Consider the following 20,686-nt stretch of genomic DNA (forward strand, 5'->3'; position numbering starts at 1 on the left):
AAACTTCTTGGGCATCTCCTTGATGTATTTGGCTTGATTGATGAAGATGCCTCCTTCAGACTGTTTGATTTGAAGCCCGAGGAAGTAGTTCAACTCTCCCATCATGCTCATCTCAAATTCACTCTGCATCAAATCAGCAAATTCTTCACAGAGGCGATTGTTAGTAGCACCGAAAATGATATCATCAACATAAATCTGTACTAGTAGCATATCTTGGTTTTTCTTTTTCAGAAATAGTGTTGTATCTACATTACCCCTAGAGAACTCATGTTCTAGTAGGAATTTGCTAAGCCTCTCATACCATGCTCTAGGTGCTTGTTTCAAACCATAAAGTGCTTTGTTCAATTTATAAACATGATTAGGATATTGATGATTTTCAAAATCAGGAGGTTGTTCTACATATACCTCCTCATTAATATATCCATTTAAAAATATACTTTTTACATCCATTTGAAATAACTTGAAGTCCTTAGAGCATGCAAATGCTAATAATAATCTAATAGCCTCAAGTCTAGCTACGGGAGCAAAGGTTTCATCAAAATCTATACCTTCTTCTTGATTATAACCCTTTGCTACTAGTCTAGCCTTATTCCTTATTACAATTTCATTTTCATCTAGTTTATTTTTATAAATCCATTTTGTACCTATAATTGGATATTCAGAAGGTCTCTCAACTAGATTCCATACTTTGTTTCTAGTAAATTGGTTTAATTCTTCTTGCATTGCATTTATCCAATTTACATCATTTTGGCTTCTTCTATGTGTTTGGGCTCAAAGTGTGAGACAAAAGCTAGATGGTTATTTAAATTTCTAAGGGATGCTCTAGTCCTAACCGGTTGAGATGGATCATCTAGAATTAGTTCCTTAGGATGCCCGTGAGCATACCTCCAAGCTTTAGTTAGCCCATGATCCACAATAGCCTCTTGGCTTGATGATGCATCTTCAATTAATTTTTGATTGTCATCTTGTAATGTCATCTCATTTATCTTTTCTTCAAGAATTTCAGCCTCATCATCAAATTACCTTTCTTACTAGAGAAAAAATCACTAGAATCATCAAACACAACATGTATGGATTCTTCTATAACTAGGGTTCTTTTATTAAAGACTCTATAGGCTTTACTAGTTATGGAGTAACCTAAGAATATGCCCTCATCAGATTTAGAGTCAAATTTACCTAGATTATCTTTCCCATTATTATGAACAAAACACCTACATCCAAAAACATGAAAGTAATTAACTTTTGGTTTTCTGTTTTTCCAAAGTTCATAAGGTGTTTTCTTTATAATGGGTCTTAATAAAACTCTATTTAATATATGACAAGAAGTATTAATGGCTTCTTCCCAAAAGTACTTAGGGAGGTTACTTTCACATAACATAGTTCTAGCCATTTCCTCTAGAGTTCTATTTTTTTCTTTCCACAACTCCATTTTGTTGTGGTGTCCTAGGTGCAGAAAAATTATGGGTTATCCCCTTTTTACTACAAAACTCATCAAATGACTGATTTTCGAATTCGGTACCATGGTCACTTCTAATAGCTATTACTGAGGTATCTCTAGCATTGGTTACTTCTTTATGGAATTTCTTAAAAACAGAAAATGCTTGATCCTTATGTGCTAGGAACATGACCCATGTGTACCTAGAATAATCATCTACAATAACTAGACCATATTTATTTCCACCTAGGCTTGTTGTTCTAGTTGGTCCGAATAGGTCCATGTGTAATAATTCTAGAGGTCTAGAGGTAGAGACACATTTTATGGATTTAAATGAGTTTCTAGATTGTTTGCCAAATTGACATGCTTCACATATTTTATTCTTTTCAAATTTTAATTTTGCAAACCTATCACGGAATCTCTTTTAACTAGTTTAGTTATTGTGTCCATGCTTGCATGACCTAACTTACGGTGCCATAACCAACTAGCATCATTATCCTTAGTTTCATTAACAACTGAACATTGGTTATATTTGGCAAGATCTTCAAGGTCTACAACATACACATTCCCACGTCTAATTCCTTTAAAAACTAAACTATTGTCATTTGGGTTTGTTATAATGCATAGTGATGGTTTAAACATAACATCATACCCTTTACCACATAATTGACTAATGCTTAATAGGTTATGCTTAAGACCATCAACATATCTAACATTATCAATAAAAGTAGAAGGGATAATTTGAACTTTACCAATACCAATGATGTGACCTTGGTTGTTGTCTCCAAAAGTCACAGCACCTCCCTTCTTAGCTTCAAGGGTGAAAAATTGATCCTTGTCACCCGTCATGTGTCTTGAGCAGCCACTATCCAAGTACCAGCAATTTTTGTTGACCTTGGCTGCAAGACACTCCTACACAAGCAGATCATATAATCTTAGGCACCCAAGTTTTCTTGGGTCCTTCATGGTTAGTCATATTGGTTCCTTTTGGAACCCATACCCTTTTAATTTTTCTTTTAGTTTTTCCTTTCCTATAGTCACATACATTTGCCTTATGTCCTACAGTTCCACAACAAAAGCAGATTACTTTCTTAATTTTGCTTTCTCCAGCTTTAACAAAGAAGTTACTAAGATGTTTTTATTTATTTTTTGGATTATACCCTAAACCCGCTCTATTAAATACTGCTCGTTGACTATTTAGTATCATGTTCAATTTTTCAGAACTATATGTAAATTTTTCTACCAAAGGTTTGTACTTTTCAAGTTCTTTAGTTAGAGTTTGTTTTTCGGTTTTTAGAATGTTTAAATCTTTTATGAGTTTCTCGTTTAAGTTTTGTTTATTGTTTTTAAGTTCTGAAATTTCCTTAGTTAATTTTTATTATCTTTACTCAAGGTATTAGTCTTTTGAGTTAAGAGTTGATTGCTTGTCTTAAGTTCTAAATTTTCTTTGATAAGAACATCTTTATCCTTAACTAATGAATCATACTTACGGATATAAGTTTGGTTAGTTACTTTTAGTTCTTTGTTTTTAGCATTTATAGCCTTATATTCAATCATTAGTTCATTAAAAGCATCATAAAGCTCATCAAAAATAAAATCTAAAGGCGATTCGGACGTTACCTCATTTTCATTGGCCATGAAGTAGAAATTGGCCTTTTCCTCTTGTTCCTCATCCGATGAAGAGAATGATGAGTCAGAGTCGGATAGTGTTGTGACAAGAGCCTTCTTCTTCTTGTACTTGCTCCCCTTCTTCAGTAAAGGGCACTCAGCTCTTATGTGACCCGGCTTCTTGCACTCGTAACACCCAATCCCCTCATTTTCCCTTTCCTTACCTTTGTCCTTGCGGTAGAAATTTGAGGGGCCTCTCCTTTGATGATAGGACTTCTTGTGGTTGATGAATTTTCTGAATTTGCGCACAAGAAGAGCCTCACCATCATCTCTCTCAAGCTCTTCTTCTTCACTACTGCTGCTGCAAGACAAGTCTTTATTAGATGATGTAGATTTAAGAGCTATTACCTTTTTCTTATGGGAGGACTCTTCTTCGCTGTGCTGCTTCATTGTGAGCTCGTGAGTCATTAGGGATCCAAGGAGCTCTTCAAGTGGAAGCTTGTTCAAGTCTTTAGCTTCTTGGATTGCCGTCACCTTGGCTTCCCATGACCTTGGTAGACAGCGAAGAATTTTCCTGACAAGCTCACTGTTAGTATAGTTCTTGCCAAGGCTTTTTAGGCCATTGACAATGTCAGTAAACTTAGTGAACATGCATGTGATTGTTTCATTAGAATCCATTTTAAATAATTCATACTTATGAACCAATATATTTATTTTGGATTCTTTGACTTGATTCGTGCCCTCATGGGTCACTTCAAGTCTGTCCCAAATCTCTTTTGCAGAATTGCAAGTAGAGACCCTATTGAATTCATTTCTATCTAAGGCACAATAAAGCACATTCATAGCTTTAGAATTTAGTTGTGCCTTTCTCATGTCATGTTCATCCCAATCCTTTTCTAGTTTGGGTACCGTGACACCCTCTACATATATGGATGGGATGTATGGCCCATTTACTACAATGGTCCACATCTCATAGTCTTGGGCTTGGATGAATATTCTCATCCTAGCCTTCCAATATGAGTAGTCGGATCCATTAAAGAATGGGGGTCTTTGGGTGGACTGACCCTCAATGTGGGAAGATCCAAATGGGGTTGTCATTTCGATCTTTCACTCTTAGGTGGAAGAGTTTAGGCTCTGATACCACTTGTTGCCCAGATAGACAACCCAAGAGGGGGGGGTGAATTGGGTTTTTAAAATAATTTAGCTATTTAAAACGTTGTGGATGACTAATTAAAAACTATTGCAAGTTGTTTAATTAATTGCTATGTGCTGTAAGTGATATGAGAGTAAGAGAAAGAGAGACAATCAATCACAAACACCAAGTTTTATAGTGGTTCGGAGCTAACCCTTGCTCCTACGTCCACTCCCCAAGTCTCACTTGGGAATTCACTATAACCCCTTGGATTACAGCCGGTTGTTTTCCAAGCTCACAACAAACTTGTTGTTTTACGAGCTCACAACGAACTCGGTCGGTTTTTTCTGGCTCACCGACTAGAACCGCCCCGATTGTTTTTCCGGGATCACAATCGAACCCTTACACACGTTGGTTTTACACTCGGCTCACCAACCAACCTCAATACCCTTGATTCAATCCCCCGATTGAACCAAGTAAAGACCAGGTGAAAATAAAAGGTACAAACAGAAAACACAGCTTCTCAAAACGCAGATAAATAACAATATAAACAGAAGAAAAGTTAGAAGCCCTCAAACACGTTTGAGTTGGAGTTGAGTGGGGCTTCTCGAACTTCGGGTCTCCTCTTGAATGTGTGGTCGACTTGAATGCAGGAGGAGGCTTCTTTAATTGCTGGGAAGAGGAAGTTGGATGGAGTTAATGCCGCTCTTTCCTCTTTTCGTTGAAGAACAGGTTGCAGAGATTGAATGCTTGATTACTTTGAGTGGAATAGTTGTTCTCTACTTTGCTACAGTCCTCTGTGGCTATTTAAACCAACCCCCACGGAAACTAGCCGTTAGAGACCTTTTTCTGCCCGTTCTGCACACTCTGCACAGCCTGACAATATGTCCGTTGGTGGGTTGGAGTCGACTCGTACTGATCCGGAGTCGACTCGAGCTCGTGCCAGTGAACTTGATACGCTTGGAGTCGACTCGTGATACTCTGGAGTCGACTCGAGTCTCAGACTTTGGTTCAAACTGACTTCTTAACTTATCCAAAATATTATGAACCAAGTCTAGAGACACTTAGACAAGATTTTCACTGAAATACTTAATTGAATTCATTAGTAAACAAGAGATATACTTAAATGCTTTGAGCTCATCAAAATCAAAATAGGGTTTTAATCAATCACTCCACACATTCCTCAAAGAAAATTTACTGAACATCTACTTTAATCTCAACAGCAATGTTCTCTGAATAAATAGTATTGGACAAGAGGTAGACTTTGAGCAGAGCTGAGGACAGATCTTACTAATGTTACTCCGTCCATCATGGATAGGGCACTCGCTTGCCACCCGTCCAGCCTTCGACTGATGCTCTGCTCGATCTCACCACATTCTTCCCTTCGCAAATGTCTCCCCGTGATAGGTACCCACCCAAGTACCTTTTGTAGCCAACCTACTTTCCAACCCCCAAAATCTCCTTGATATAGCCTCTGAGAGCAGACTTGGTCTTCGGACTGAAGTGGATCGTTGACTTTGCTAGTTTGACTCGCTCGCCTGATCTAGCACAATAATCCTCCAAGATGCCCCTGATCACCATGGCACTCTTTCTCATAGCTCGAGCAAGGAGCATATAGTTATCCTCAAAAAAAGAGATGAGGGATTGGATCAGTTGTTGGGGCAATGCTTGTAGGCCTCATGACCTGTGTTAGAGAAGCAGTCCGAAGGGCTTGGGGACAAGGCATTAGTGCTAATAATGAACAAGTAGGGTGAGAGGGGGCAACCTTGCTGAAGACCAACAATGGAGTCGAAGAAGGGAGTGGGCATGCGATTTCATCAGGTCTGAATGCAACCCATAAGCCACCAGATCCAATCCTCATGAAACCCAAAGATCTCTAAGGAATAGGAAAGAAAGCACCAGCTCATCTGGTCGTAAAGTCCTCTCCATATCCATCTTGATAGCCATCAAACTCCATCAACATGGGGCTCTATGCAAATCATGCATGAACTCCTGAGCGATGAAGATATTGTTAGAATCCACTGCACTCTAGACTTCTGTTTTTATGAGGTCTCCTATCAGCATAGGAGAGAATGATGCATAGATAGCTTCGATCTTAGCTCTGACAAATTTCTCTGCAGACCCCCATCCTGCTCCTTCTTGGATTGGAGAGGGGCAATCGAGTCTTCAGCCTCTTTCAATCTCCTGAATATGTCACCCACTCCACTCTTATTCCAACTCCAGAGTTGGCGCCTAAGTATTGTAAGATGCGGGTCACCTGATACATCGTGTTGCCCCGCACCGCCATACTCCACACCTCTTCTTGAACAAGAAGGGGCACCGATAGGGAGTGGGGGCCTGCATGCATAAGGGGATCGGTTAGTGGTCCGACCCAATATGGGGCAAATGATGCATGTGGTAGCCTGGGAAGCACTGGATCCATCCTGCCATGGCAAAGATCCTGTTCATCCTCTTGCAAACCCTCGCTCGACTCTAGCGGTTGTTGCACCATATGAACCTTGGCCCATTGAACCCAAGTCCACCAAAGCATTAGTGACGATGAAGTCTTAAAATTTTTTGACCTCAGCCTTTCTCAAGAATGCCTTGCGCCCCCTCGTTTCTCCTACAGCCCATCAATAAGTTTAAGTCACCTGGCACCATGACATCTCAATCCATAGTCCCCGACGCTCCTTGTAGTTAGTGCTAGCATAAAACCGCAGAAAACAATCAAAGACTACCATTGCCTTCAGAAATCACCATAATGGGCTTGTTGATTACATCTATGAAAAACGTCAAAATAGAAAAATCCAATTTTTACATCGCCAGTTACACCCCGGACAAGCCCCCGAGACTCAATTGCAAAGAATTCCCATGATAGAGGGAATCGTTGTATGGCTCGCTGAAGGCTTCGACATGACAATCTTATCTCCAAAAGGGCACACACATCTGGTTCATTCAATTGCACTAACCTGCTAAACATGGCTGAGAAGGAAGACTTTCCGACTCCTCCGCAATTCCAGAGCAATAGCTTCATACAGGTGAAGAAGAATCCTCTAGTTGACCGCCTCCCTCGGTCCCCTCGCCAGCCCTCACCTTGCTCGCACCCGCCCCACTGCACCTTCCTGAACCTCATTACCACTGCCCAACTTCTAAAGCCCAACATCCAAGGCCACCTTAAGTTGCTGGACACCTTGGGCATGGCCACCCCTCCTGGATCACCAATTTCGGTCCAACTAACTGTGACCCCACCTTGTCACCCGAGTGCTGGAGGTCAGCCGCCGAGGCCGCTTCGCACTGTCGGGCTCCTCCTGGGCCAGTACCTCCAGTCCAATTGGCTCTCATGCTGCCACCTCACTAGTCGTCGACGACATCCCAGATCCCATCGCCACCATTGCTCCCCTTCCACTGCTGCCCCATGCACTTCGGCTCCTCGGTCCTCCCAGCAGTCGCCGCCAGGTCCACTCCATCTCCAATCTCGATGGTGCTTGGCATCCCCGGTACGAAAGCTGTTGCCGAAGCTGGAGGAGCACAGTGGTGTCGATTGGGCTCGTTCCTTGGGAAAGAAGGCATGGGCATCGATGGGGTGTCACAACCCTACCCAGAGTTGGGTCGAACACCTCATGGCCCACTTTAGACTGGCCCGAGGACGGGCTTCTAGCTACATAAGCTAGCTCACCTGGAGCCCGCCTCAACCATCTCCGCATCCCACACCGCCCAGCCTAGTGGCCCGCCCCATATCACTGCTCCTTTGGGATCGGCCCAAGGCCTTGCCCCACCTTAGTATCGAACTCGAGATCATAACTGAGTTGAATCACTGCCACGTCAGCGATGCACCGATTCAGGGGTGAGAACTGCCTTCTCCGGCGAGCACTGACGAGCTACCTTGGATGACTTCTGCTATCTATTGGAATTAGGCAGTGAACTCAGCAAACTCGGTCTGTTCCTTAGGGAACTCAGTCCAGATTGGGATGAGCCCAGCCCTGTGGTAGACTCGGAGGTGGACTCATCCATCTTCCTTATCCGCATGCTGGAAATAAAATTCGGCACCCATGGTTCCATCGCCAGCAGTTGCCCGACCACTACCCGTAGTCCACCGAGCAGAGCTGCATTCCAGTTGTCCCTGCATTGAAACCAGAAGACGTTAAACCCATCGAAAAGGTCTCCACCTTGTAGTTTAACTTCCCGCGAGTCATGAGACCCAAATAGACCTTCACTGGTCTTCCTACCTCCCAACTGCAGCAAACTTTGGGATTTGACATATTAAGGAACTAATGGTAGCCTAAGCAATTAATTCTAGATTAATGTGTGTGACTATGATGCATTCAATTGCGTATGAGCCAACACTTGATCGCCATAAGGGAGAGGAGGTCATGCTATTTTAATTGCAAAATTCGAAGCTTGGCCTTTACTAGGGTTCAAAAAGTTGAATACTATCGAAAGAGCCACCAATGAAACTTTTAGTTGTAATAACAATAGGACTGAAATTTTGAGACAAGGAGACTTGTTATTACTTGTGGATAGAAGTGTAAATTGGTGCCGTTAAGCAGTCCATGAAGGTGACAATTCCTTATTTACAAGAAATTTGTGCTGGATAAATGAAATGGTAGCATATCAACTCATAAAATGGACCAAAACTAAAAAAAGTTGCAATAAAGTTGTCATCTGCAGTATTCGAAGCCCCAAAATCTTCTTTGTCATATTAGACAGAATAGCTAGCTCAGTTTATACGATAGAAGACAACAGCTTTTACAACTCCTTTTAGTATCAGATATCTTGTATGAAGTTTGTAAGCCCAGTATGATCAAAATCAATGGTTTAGATTAAATAGTTATTAAAAACTCAGTTATTTAGGCTATAGAGTTGCCTTTTCTAATTAGTTCTATTAATATCAGATAAATAATGTACTACGTCCTTGTGCCATAATATAGATTAATCTAACAAGTCTAATGATTGCTTTTAACTTGAGTTAGTATTTTCTCCCATCACTTAGTGTTCTACAATCAGTTCTCTTAGATTGTCTAACAATATCTAGTGCAAAGTGCATTTTTGTACCATCAACTATTAGTTTACTAGCAATCGAGTTCATGAACTTCAGTGATCATCCAATGATCTATTACTACCATCTGAGTCACTCTCAGACATATACTTCCTTCCATCCCTTCATTTATGGCAACAACCCTCTTATGATGGCTTCTACGTCTCTTCTTCTCCTTCCTACTCTTCTTGTCTCTACGGCCCCCATCTTGCTCTTCCTCCTCATCATTCAAACCCCTATCCTTACTCTTCTGCCTCCTATCCTCCTCCTTGCTATCAGTCTCATACTATGGCTTGACCTCTTCCCGCTCCTCTTCTTGGACCTCCCTCTTCTCCTTCGACTCCCCTTCTTCTCCTCCTCTGAATCCTCCTCCATCGGCAATCTCTTCTTAGAAGGAGATTTCTTCTTTCCAAGTCTCTTAGCAATGGTCTTTTCAATCTCCAGATATACATTGGAATCCAATGTCAGGTAATGATTTGGGAGGGCAAGGTTGAAACGGAGTTTGTATCTTGGGAATGGGAATTCGAACAATTTTTTTTTTTGTTTTCTTTGTGAATGGTTTGGTTTGGTCCTCTTAATAATCCTATTGCTTTATATAGGACATGGTTCAGGGGACACGGAGAAGGTGGGAGGATCACCGCCATTTATTTTTTATTTTTTAAGGCTTGATGTGATAATTTTGGTGGTGATCTTGATCATTGCTACACAAAACGCATGTTTGCCTCTATTATAGGTTTACTAAGGGCAGTGTGATTTCTTGAATTCCCATAATTGTAAAGATTGCTGATTAAATTGCCAATGGATTCATGGTAGAAGAATGTACTTTGTCCTAATATCTATTCCAAGGGATTCATGGGCATGCACCAATACAAAACAAAAAAGTAAACAATTAGTGAGAAACATATTTAAAAGTTAGCATGAAGTTCTTTAGCGAGAAAGAAAAGTTTGAGTTTCCTATAGCAAGGTCAAACTGTTTTATGACGAAGCAATGACACTAATTCCCAAAAAACGTAAAGATAATTTTGTTCCTACCATACGTACAAGTATAAACTATCTCATCCTTAATTGACTAAAAGAATTTCTATAATTATGTGAGACATAGAATTTATGATGGCCTTGTTTGTCGGATTCATTCTCTGGCATTTAGTTCATCAAGATTCTTTTAGATTTTTAAGTATCCTAAATGATATTTCATTTACTTCACCCAAAAGGCTAATCAAAAGTTATTAATTGGGATCGTTAGACCTTGCTTATGTACTCAAGATCTCTCTAATGTACAACTATTGTGGGGCTAAACACGTGCCCACATGAGTTTTTATATTGTTGAAATCATTAAGCATATTAAAATTTTCTTGTTCAATTAAGCTCCTATTTCTTCAAAAGTTAAATAAAAATAGTACCTACAAAGAGTCAGCTTGGATAGAAAAATTATCCCTCTATTAAGGCCTCCTTGCTTTCATTGGAACCAAAAGGAAACATCCTTCCTACCCTAAAATCTAAAATATCAAGAAATAACCAAAGTTTCACTTTTTATCTTCTTCTAACATTATCATTGACTTTATTTGATAATATTTATTCTAACATAATTAGTTTGGTGTTTGTATTTTCCTTCATCTCTTGATTTGAGATTATATAGTAAGCACTTAAACAATTTAGGTTTTTGGTAGCAAAAAACGTCACTAGAAATCATAAAATTGCTCTAAAAGACTACGATGCTTTAAAGAGTTGTTTAGTACAAATTAAGTTCCTCTACGGCGCTTTTAAAGCATTTTGATGCTTGCATAAGCGATGTTCTTTGATGCTTTTCATAGCATCGGAGGCTTAATTTTCGAAGCTTATAAGCATCGACAGTTGCCTTGAAAAGTACCAGCTTTTACAAGTTTTCTTATTGTGAATTCTAGTAATATGTATGTAAAAGAAGAAAAAAAAAGGCTATTCAACAGACCATTTCATTACCCTTCAAGCAACCTTTAGTTTAAACACAAATCAAATACTTTATTTATGGCTGAAAGAATAAGACCTAGAATAAGAAAATCTTAGTTTAAACTGATCAATAATTACATTATGCAATTGTGTCTTGTCTTCTTAATATTGCACATTATCAACAATGCACTGACTGGCAAAGCACACTAAAATCTTGCCAAGAATCTACATGAAGCAGAAACAATGGTAATATATTCCATATTAGCAAAGAAAAAAATTCAAGAGAATCCATGTCAACTTTGTTTCCTGAGAACCCGCTTAGGAATATACTTGTTGATTCAACAAGAAAACAAAAAACTTTGGAATAGAAAGTAAATATGCCTCCAACTAATGAGAATCTTGAGTAAAACATAATCAACACCGACATTCTAACATAAATGCACTTATAGTGCAATATATAGTTCAATTTGTTTCAAGTCTTTGAGTACTCTATTAATTTCATGTTGATGATATTATGTCACTCATGGTGAAATATAGGTCACTTAAAAACTCAAGTAGCCTACATAATATATGAAATAAGCCTTGCACTTTGTCTTGTACATCACTTCTCTATTTATAAATATACATGTGTGGATTTGTGTAGGCTTGTTTAGTCCCACATCAGTTATTTACTGGATTGATCTTCAATACTTATACAGAGTCGATGAACTCAAATACTATCTTTTGGCTAATCCTTTTGGATGAGGTCCTGGGTTGTTACAATAAGCTTTGAAGTCGATCTCTTTCTTTTATACAAAATTTTTAGAAGGAACATAAATAAGGCATTTGTGCGTATCCATGAGACAAAATATTAATTAGGAAAAACCCTAATTGATCAAAGAAAAATTTTCTTTTTCTAATTGGATCTAGAACCCTTTTTCTAGCTCAAATAAATGATCATATCTCTTGTCAATCATGTAGATATGACAGTAATCAAAATGTCCAACCTCCATAGGGGAGAGCTTAATTATCTTGTCAATCAAAATGTTCTAGTTTGCTATTAAATAATTCTGAATTACACGAACATGACCTTCATGATTGTATCCTTTATCAAAGTCCTTCCTCTTACACTAGTCACCTACGCATCAAAACAAAAATTTATAAATAATTTGGGGGTTTACCAAAAAGGCCATGCATGCATGGAAAATTTATATTTCTATATCCAATTATCAGAATGAGGAGCAAGACTAGAAACTAAACACATGCTCTAATAAAAAAGTTGTCAGAGTGGATATGAAGATTATAAAATAAAAAAGAAAGTAAATTGCCTTAAACACTGTGTATATATGAATGAAAAATGAATTTCTACTATTTTTGGATGGTTTTCCTATAGTAGAACTGTTATTTATGATCATGAAATTTACCTCAAATCTTGTCCTAACCAGATCTGCATATATAATCTTGAATTTAGCTTGAAGCAAAGTAAATTAGTTCAGATAATGAAAACAAATAACCTTTTATTTCTCTGAAACATGGATTATTTCGCATCATGTTGGATCTTGACTTCTAGACGCATATACTAATTAGTAAATTTGAATCAAGCAAATATCTAACTCACCTAATCTTTGAGTTCATATCTAGACATACATAATACAAGGATTTACCACTTTTCTTGGACATACGTAAAGATATATCTTAAACAAATATGGTCTACAAACACAAGTCGTGCCTTTGAATCCAGGTGGACCCAATTTTACGTACGTATACATCAATGCATAAGTGGATCAATGGTACACAATTCACACGCGCACATGCAGGTGGCTAAATGTGGTTGGTCTCAATCATAGAGCCTACTTCCCCTACTCGTCCTCCTCCTTCACTGCCAAGGTATAGGCCAAGGTTTGGAAAACGTCACCCTTACAAAGGCCTCACGCCCATCAATCCCTTTCACTTCCTCCTTACACTTCCTATAAAGATTTTTTTTTTTTTTTGGATCCTGGAAGAGGGAAGAGGGAAGAGGGAAGAGGGAAGAGGGAAGAGGAAAAAGATACTGAAAGAGTAAAAAAAGATAAAAGAGCTTGAGGCCCTCCAAAGGGTACGGTAGGGATGGCTTTATTTATGAATGATAGAAAGTCCTTGTGGCGCTGAGACTGAGAGGCCCTCCACCCCACGAGACCAGCCAGGAGGTAGGAAGTGATGGAAACAGACAGGCCATCCTTTGACTTCTTACGTCTCCCCATCTATATTGTCATTTGGATTTGTGTCATCCTGTCTTGGTGTCTCTCGCCTTTCTCTTCTGGTGATACATATTTCCTAGAAGCCTGTGTCGTCTTTCCGAGGGCTTTCCACCACCAAACCAAACCACAATCCAAAGGACTAAAAGAGAGGAGGGAAGAGAGATGGGTAGGGCTCCATGCTGTGACAAGGCCAACGTGAAGAAAGGGCCTTGGTCTCCTGAGGAGGACACCAAGCTTCAAGGAGTTCATAGAGAAGTATGGGACTGGTGGCAATTGGATTGCTCTCCCTCAGAAAGCTGGTAAGGGAGTGATTGAAGTCCTTGTCTCTTTTCCCCCATCTTCTTTTGTTACATTAAAGACAAATGAAGAGATTTCATGAGTGGTTGTTGTCATTATGTGGATTGTGGTAATTTGGCTGGTTGGATTGTTGACAGGGCTAAAGAGATGCGGGGAAAAGTTGCAGGCTAAGATGGCTCAACTACCTGAGGCCCAACATAAGCACGGGGAGTTCTCGGATGATGAGGACAGGATAATATGCAGCCTCTTTGCTAGTATTGGAAGCAGGCAAGGGACAACCTCCTTTTATTTTTCAATCCTTTTCTGAAGAGGCATGCTTGGTTTAGTTTGATCCTGGCCTTCTATTTCTTGATCTTTTTCGAGTTCAATAGAAGTCCAAACTTTGGACTTAGTCAAATAGAAGAAAAGAGATCTGAAATCCATTTGTTGTACATTTCTAGCCAAAGTTTTGCATGGACTGAAGAATCTTCTATATCTGGATGCATCCCCTCATGCATGCCTAAGTTAGCTTTTCTCATCAATACTCATTGAAAGCCTGCATAATAGGAGATAAGATCTTTTTTTTGCTTTTCCCAAATGAATTATTCAATTGAAAATAAATCATTTTGGTTGTCAGATGGTCCATCATAGCGGCCCAGCTTCCCAGGCAGGACTGATAATGATATCAAGAACTATTGGAACACCAAGCTCAAGAAGAAGCTCTTGGGGATGGCTCCTTCCCCAAAGGAAACCACATCAACAGCAACAACAACGGAAGCAGCAGCAGCTACTCTTTCCCATCACCATCCTCATCCTCAAAGGCAGCTGCTACAGATCTCCAGTTCCCCCCTCCCAGTCCTTGAAAGCTTCCCCACAATCTCGCAAGGTGCCTTCAGCACTGTTCCTACCACCACTTCTTCCACTCTATTAAAAGGCCTATCTTATCATTACCAGATGAAGGACAGTGGTAATACGATCATGTTTGGAAGTGAGCATAGCTGCAGCTCATCAGATGGGAGCTCCACCCAGATCAGCTATGGAAAGATGGACCATAACTATATCGGTAGAGGTGGTGAGGGGAACAGATGGGCTTTGAGAGCTGTCTCTGCGGTGGTGGGATCGAGGATTATGGGCCGTCACGACCGTGGGAGGAAGCTCCATTAGAGTATAATTATGAGGAGATCAAGCAGCTGTTCTGCAACAACAACGATCACTTTTTCTATTGATGACCCAACGAGCAGTGGAGGTAGGGTAGGGGGAGTTTCAGACCCCAAGAAAGGCTCCTGTACCACCTCAGAATGTAAAAAGAAACTCATAAGATCTTTTTAGAGGTATCGTTGTGCGGTATCTGATGAGGACTTTGACGGTACATAGGTCAAAAAGAGGCTGCTCGCTTCCCTTTAGCTTGTGATTTGATGCTTGGTGTGTGGTACCATCCTTCCTCTGTTCCAGTATTCAGAAAAAAAAAAGCCATGTCTTATTGGGCAATAGCAGTTGCATTCATTGAGAATACTTCATTCAACAATCAAATCTTTCGTACCCATTGCGTGCGTTCATCTCCCTCTCTCTATCTTAAATTTTCCTTGAATTTTTGAACCGAGTCAAGGACTGGCGTGTTCATGAGAACTATCTCATTCTACAAGAGTCCAGTAGCCGCCCAGTATATTTGAAAGTCTAAAGCTGTTTTATCCCTGCAGTGAACCGATCTAAGACGAGCTTACAAAATTTTTTTTTTTTTCTATTTTATTTTTAAGATCTTTTTTGTGGTGAGTTTTCTTTGGATTAGGATCTTAAGCGACCGTCTCAGTCGTCTAAGAATTGGGCCGGCTCTCTATCTGGGTTTAAGAGATCATTCAGTATGCATGTTTGTTTAAAACAAAGACAGAGGTGCTTATGATGAGTTTTAAATGTCAGATGCCTAGGAGACTGGACTGCACTCAGATCATATATTTTAGCACTGACTGAACTGAAGTTTGGAAGTAAGATTAGATTCTCAGTGGGGTTTGTAATATATTAAGTTAATCAGTATATGTTTACAATGATCCCTATATTAGCAAAGAGACAAGGAGGGATGTCAGTCGCAATAATACGATTTATCTTCTTTTCAACGTCAGCTATTAAATTGTGCTTTGTATAAATTTCAAAACACTTCTAATTTTTCTTACATATGCTAGCACATATCTTAAAGTAGTTATCATACGATCTAATAGTTGACGCTGCAAAAAAGAAAAAAATTATTCTTCTGCATAGAGAATACAATCCGAACCCGGTGTGGTCCATGGTAAATAAAACCCTAAGAAAATTTTATTGTGCGGATTGTGGGCGAGTGGACAATGGCAAGAGACATGTAGAAATGGAATGGTTAACGTAAGACATACTAAAATACGCTCATTCAAAAAATACCATACCTTCATTAATCTGGCAACAAAGGCATTTGAACCGGCCAAAGAAAGGAAATTTATGTATGGCCCCATAATAAATTTATGTAACTCCAAGTATTATTTATTTTCTAATATATTATTTATTAGAAACTTGAGATATATACATTATCATCCTAAAATGAAGACACGAAAGCTATGTCCAACCTGACTCGTGAAACCTTCATGTGTAGTACTACTCTAGTGTTTGCTTGGTTGATGGTTTCATGAAAACAATTTTCAAAAAATTGGGTGTCCTAGATAATGTTGCTCAAAATTATTTTATTTAGTTTCATACTTGGCGGAGAAGGGTTTGGTAGGGGCTAAAATAATAAGGTTAATAGAAAACAAGTGACTTGGGGCATGGATGCAACGGTCACACTGTCCCTCATAAGAAAGGAGTGGCTTAAAAATATTGAAAGGAAATGGAGGGTGAAGAGGGGAAGAGAAATGAGGAGTGAGTTGGACCAATTCCTGAAAAGGTGCGCCGCCAAATAAAGGACCTTTTTGGTTTCATGGGAGACCCTTAGCTAGATTAGTTGCTTTAGGTCAAAATTATGATATATACTGGTCGTTTTGGTACTAGGAAGCACACAGAGAAACTCAAAAAAAAAAAAAAAAAAAAAAGAAGGTTGGTTATATAAAAAAAATACTGAAGTTTTGCGGTATTTTTCTCTCATACCTAGATTAAAAAGAATGTATGCATCATCAAAGACAACTTTGCCGATGAGATGGCACGACGAAGGTCATATATTAAGACACCCAGTCAATAGTTTAGCATGGAAAGGCATCACGATTTTACTACTGATGTTTGTGTTAGACTAGGTTTAGCTACTGATGGGTTCAATCATTCTAACGACGAGTTCTATGTACATCACTTGGTCGGTTGTTTTGATTTCTTATAATTTGCTACATAAATGTGTCTGAAACAATCTTCACTTATTTGTCAATGGTTATTCCAGGTGATATAGGTATATGTAATGATATTGATATTTTTTGTAGCTTTAATAGAAAAATTAAACAGTTATGGGAGGGCTCGATGCATTTGATGCTTTTACTGACCAAACATTCAAATTGCGGGTAGCTCTTATTTGGACTATCCATGATTTTCGTACATATGCTAATTTATCTATTGAGTACTAAGTGGTGTATTGCATGTACTTTTGTGAGGATTCAACCCATTCGTATTGTTGAAACATGGAGGAAGGTTATGTTATATTGGCTATCGTCGACGGTTAAAAGTAAACCATCCATTTGATCTTAGAATGATATATTTGATGGTACGATAGAGTTGCTAACTGTTTCTATTCACCAACTAGAATTGAAGTTCTTAGACAAATGCATGACATCAATTATAGTTATACTAAGGTCTCCAAATGTTTAAAGAAAAGGAGAAGGGAACATGTTGGAGCTCGATGAATGAAGGAGAAATAGAGGAGATCACTACTAGCAATCTTGATGCAAGAATTTTTGAGGATGCTGACACCTTCTTTGAAAATGATGATAATGTATATAGATAGAAAAATGATGATGACACAATAGTAGCATCTACATATAAATAGTTATAGAAAAAAGGAGTATTTTCTTTGGTTTACCTTATTGGGAGTATAATCTTTTCGGCATAATCTTGATGTGATACATATAGAGAAGAATGTTTGTGATAACTTGATTGAAACATTCTGAATATTGTGGAAAGACCAAGGATAACTTGAAAGCACGTCTTGATTTGAAAGACATGGGTATAAGCTAAGAGCTTTATCTAGAAAAGCTTACCAATGATAAAATTTATATACCTCCAGTATGTTACACAATGTCTACTTGAGAGAAAGATTTTTTTCTTAAAGTTTTGAAAAATATAAAGGTTTCTATTGGGTATGCATCGAATATTTTACGATGTGTAAATCTCAAAAACGGAAACTTTCAAATTATAAAAGTCATAATGGTTCCATTTTGATGCAAGATATCTTTCCACTAGATTTAATATCATCAATGCCAAAATAAGTTCGTGCAATTATTTCTCAATTGCCATCATTTTTTAAGGCATCATGTTCCAAAATTCTTGATTCTCGAGAGCTTGATCAATTGGTCTAATGTTGCACTTATACTTTGTCATATGAAAAAATCTTTCTTTTTATGATTTTTACCATTCATTCACTTGCTTGCAAAAGCTCAACTTGGTGAACCGTTCTTTACCGATGGATGTATCTTGAGAGGTAAGTTTGCTAAACTCTATAGTCAATATTTAGAAATCTTTAACTTCAGCAATATCAGACCGATGCTAATATTTCAAAAAAATATTTTATTAATATATTTGACTTCAATTTTTTAATGCATATTTTATTACATTTTCATAGATGGACAGAGAAGAGTGAGGACGAGATGGGGACCCACTCAACTAAGGGATGTGTGGCAACTTCGTAAGGTGAGAAGATTATCATTAGATGCAACGAACTAGGGCAGCTCATTAAGAGGCTGAAGTATTATAGTAAGTTTGTAGGATTAGTTGCACAAAAAGGTCAGTTGTGTCCGCTCAACTATGCTAAATGCAATGATATGCTTCTTTCGTATAAGGTTGAGCTTCTACGAGTTATACAGATAAAGAATTGAATTTGATATTGTATGTTAATTTGCTTACTATCATAATTATAATTTTTGATTTAACATTGTATAACACTTTTTACTTTGGTGTAGAGTAAGTTTGTGCTTCCTCTAGAGAGCCATGACTGGGTGCTAAAGTCTTTCAACTGCAAATAAAAGAATATAAAGGAAAGTTGAAGATGGACTACAAGAGCGAGGGTATGACCGAGGAGGTTGCTCGTAATTGTCCTCATGATGTATACCCTCATCAGTGGAGGAAACTTATTCACTACTAATTTCCGAGAGAGGATAGGTTGTGTATACTCTCTCAATACCTTATTATTTTTATTATTAATATAGATTGCAAATATATACATCGAATATATTACATTGTTTACTTTTTTGGTAGATATATTCTGATATTGGTAAAGTTGCACGAGAATCTCAAATGGTTCCTCACACATTAGGCTCCAAGAGTTATGCAAGGCATAGAGATGAATTCATATATTTCTTTGAAACTCTTTGTCATATTTTGAACTACTTAATAAAACACTTATATTGAAACTCTTCTCAAATGGTTACTTTTTGTTTTATATGAAACACTTATCTCTTAATGAACTATGTGTTGCTGGAAATTAGACCCGGGGGCTGCCGCGAACCGAGAGGGAAGGAGCTCCGCTGCCGGGACGGTGGGTGGCGGCGCGTCGACTGGTGGCGTCCTCCTGGAGAATCCTGCAAGAAAGCCGGTGGCCGGGCTTCCCGCGCCGGCCCTCCGAAGCTTAAGTTAGAGGGGGCTAATATGTGGGAGGGGTCAAGGAGGAGAATGTTTGCTTCTGTATTCATTTTTTGTCTCTCTCTCCCTCTCCCCCAGGTTCCCTTATATAGAAAAGATATTATGTTACCTGGGAGGTGACAGGGGAATTTGTCTCCTTTTGTGATAATTGGGCACGATCATGCTCATTAATGGCGTCGTGGAGAATAAGGCCGGATCAGACCGGAGTCAGGAGCTGTCACGGTTGATCAGACCCGTTGGGGTGGTTGAACTGCCGGCTATGGTGGGCCGGGGGTTCGTAGATGGTAAGTGCATTGATTGCTGAGGGAACCGGTGGTCAGGAAGGAGAATGTTTGATGGTTCAGTGATCCGGAGATCATCTTGAGCCGTGTTCATTTAATGATTGAGTGCATCGGAGGCCTGAGGGGTCATACGCATTAATGATAGGGTGTGCCGAAGGCCTGCGGAGATCACGTGCCTTGATGACTTAGGAATGGCGACAGATTGCGTGGAGTCATGTATTTAGTTGTCAGATCCTTTAGAGGATTAAGCGGAGATTCTGGAAATTTGGCTAAGGCACGGGCTCGGCACGGGTGCCGAGCCGAGCCGGTTGCTTAGCGACGTATCCTGTTGTGGGGTCGAGCGTTTTCCTGGTCAGCGCTCTTGGTTGAGTGTCTCTGGTTGGCGCTCTCGGGCCGACCCAGCTCAGGTCCGTCAACAAAGTCCCCAAGCTTTCTTCGCGCGAGCAGGGGATTCTCGACACCATCCGCAGCCTCGGGGACGGTATTCTACTGAGCGGCCTCATAAGTGAGGACGCTCTAGTGAATGTTGGGCTGAGCTCGGCGCGTCCTAAGGGTAAGGATATCAGTAGGAGTCATTTTTCATTTTGTTACTGTTCTGAATTCTAATCCTGCCCGTCCTTGCAGATATCGCGAAGATGGTGACTAAGAGCGAGGTCTTGTACGCCCGGTTCCAAAAGAGGGAGGCCGAGCTCTCGGGGGAGTCGACCGAGCCGAAGAAAAAGGCGAAGGTCTCGGCGACCGCAGCGGTCGAGACGGGCGCTCCTCGCCCCGCACACTCCGAAGCTGGTCGGAGGGAGGGCGCGGCCTCTGGTGGAGCCACGATAGCGCTCCCGTGCCCGGCGCCAATTTCGCAGATCCCTGGTCGGCAGGAAGCTCCAACTGCCGATCAGGGAGGGAGTTCGGCAGGTCTGGCGCTTGCGCGCCCCGCCTTGGTTATGCGGCAGTCAGATCGGCTGCCTGTCCGACCTCAGTCCTCCGGTTCCGAGCCGGGGAATGGCCAGGGAGCAGTGGGGC

General features: G+C 39.8%; 1 pseudogene; it reads left to right on the forward strand.

Moving 5' to 3' along the window:
* Positions 1–13,225: 13,225 nt before the first annotated feature.
* LOC103703110 lies at positions 13,226–15,538 on the forward strand (annotated as a pseudogene).
* Positions 15,539–20,686: the final 5,148 nt, after the last annotated feature.

This window comes from Phoenix dactylifera, chromosome 5 (genome assembly GCF_009389715.1).
Source record: "Phoenix dactylifera cultivar Barhee BC4 chromosome 5, palm_55x_up_171113_PBpolish2nd_filt_p, whole genome shotgun sequence".
Taxonomy (NCBI): domain Eukaryota; kingdom Viridiplantae; phylum Streptophyta; class Magnoliopsida; order Arecales; family Arecaceae; genus Phoenix; species Phoenix dactylifera.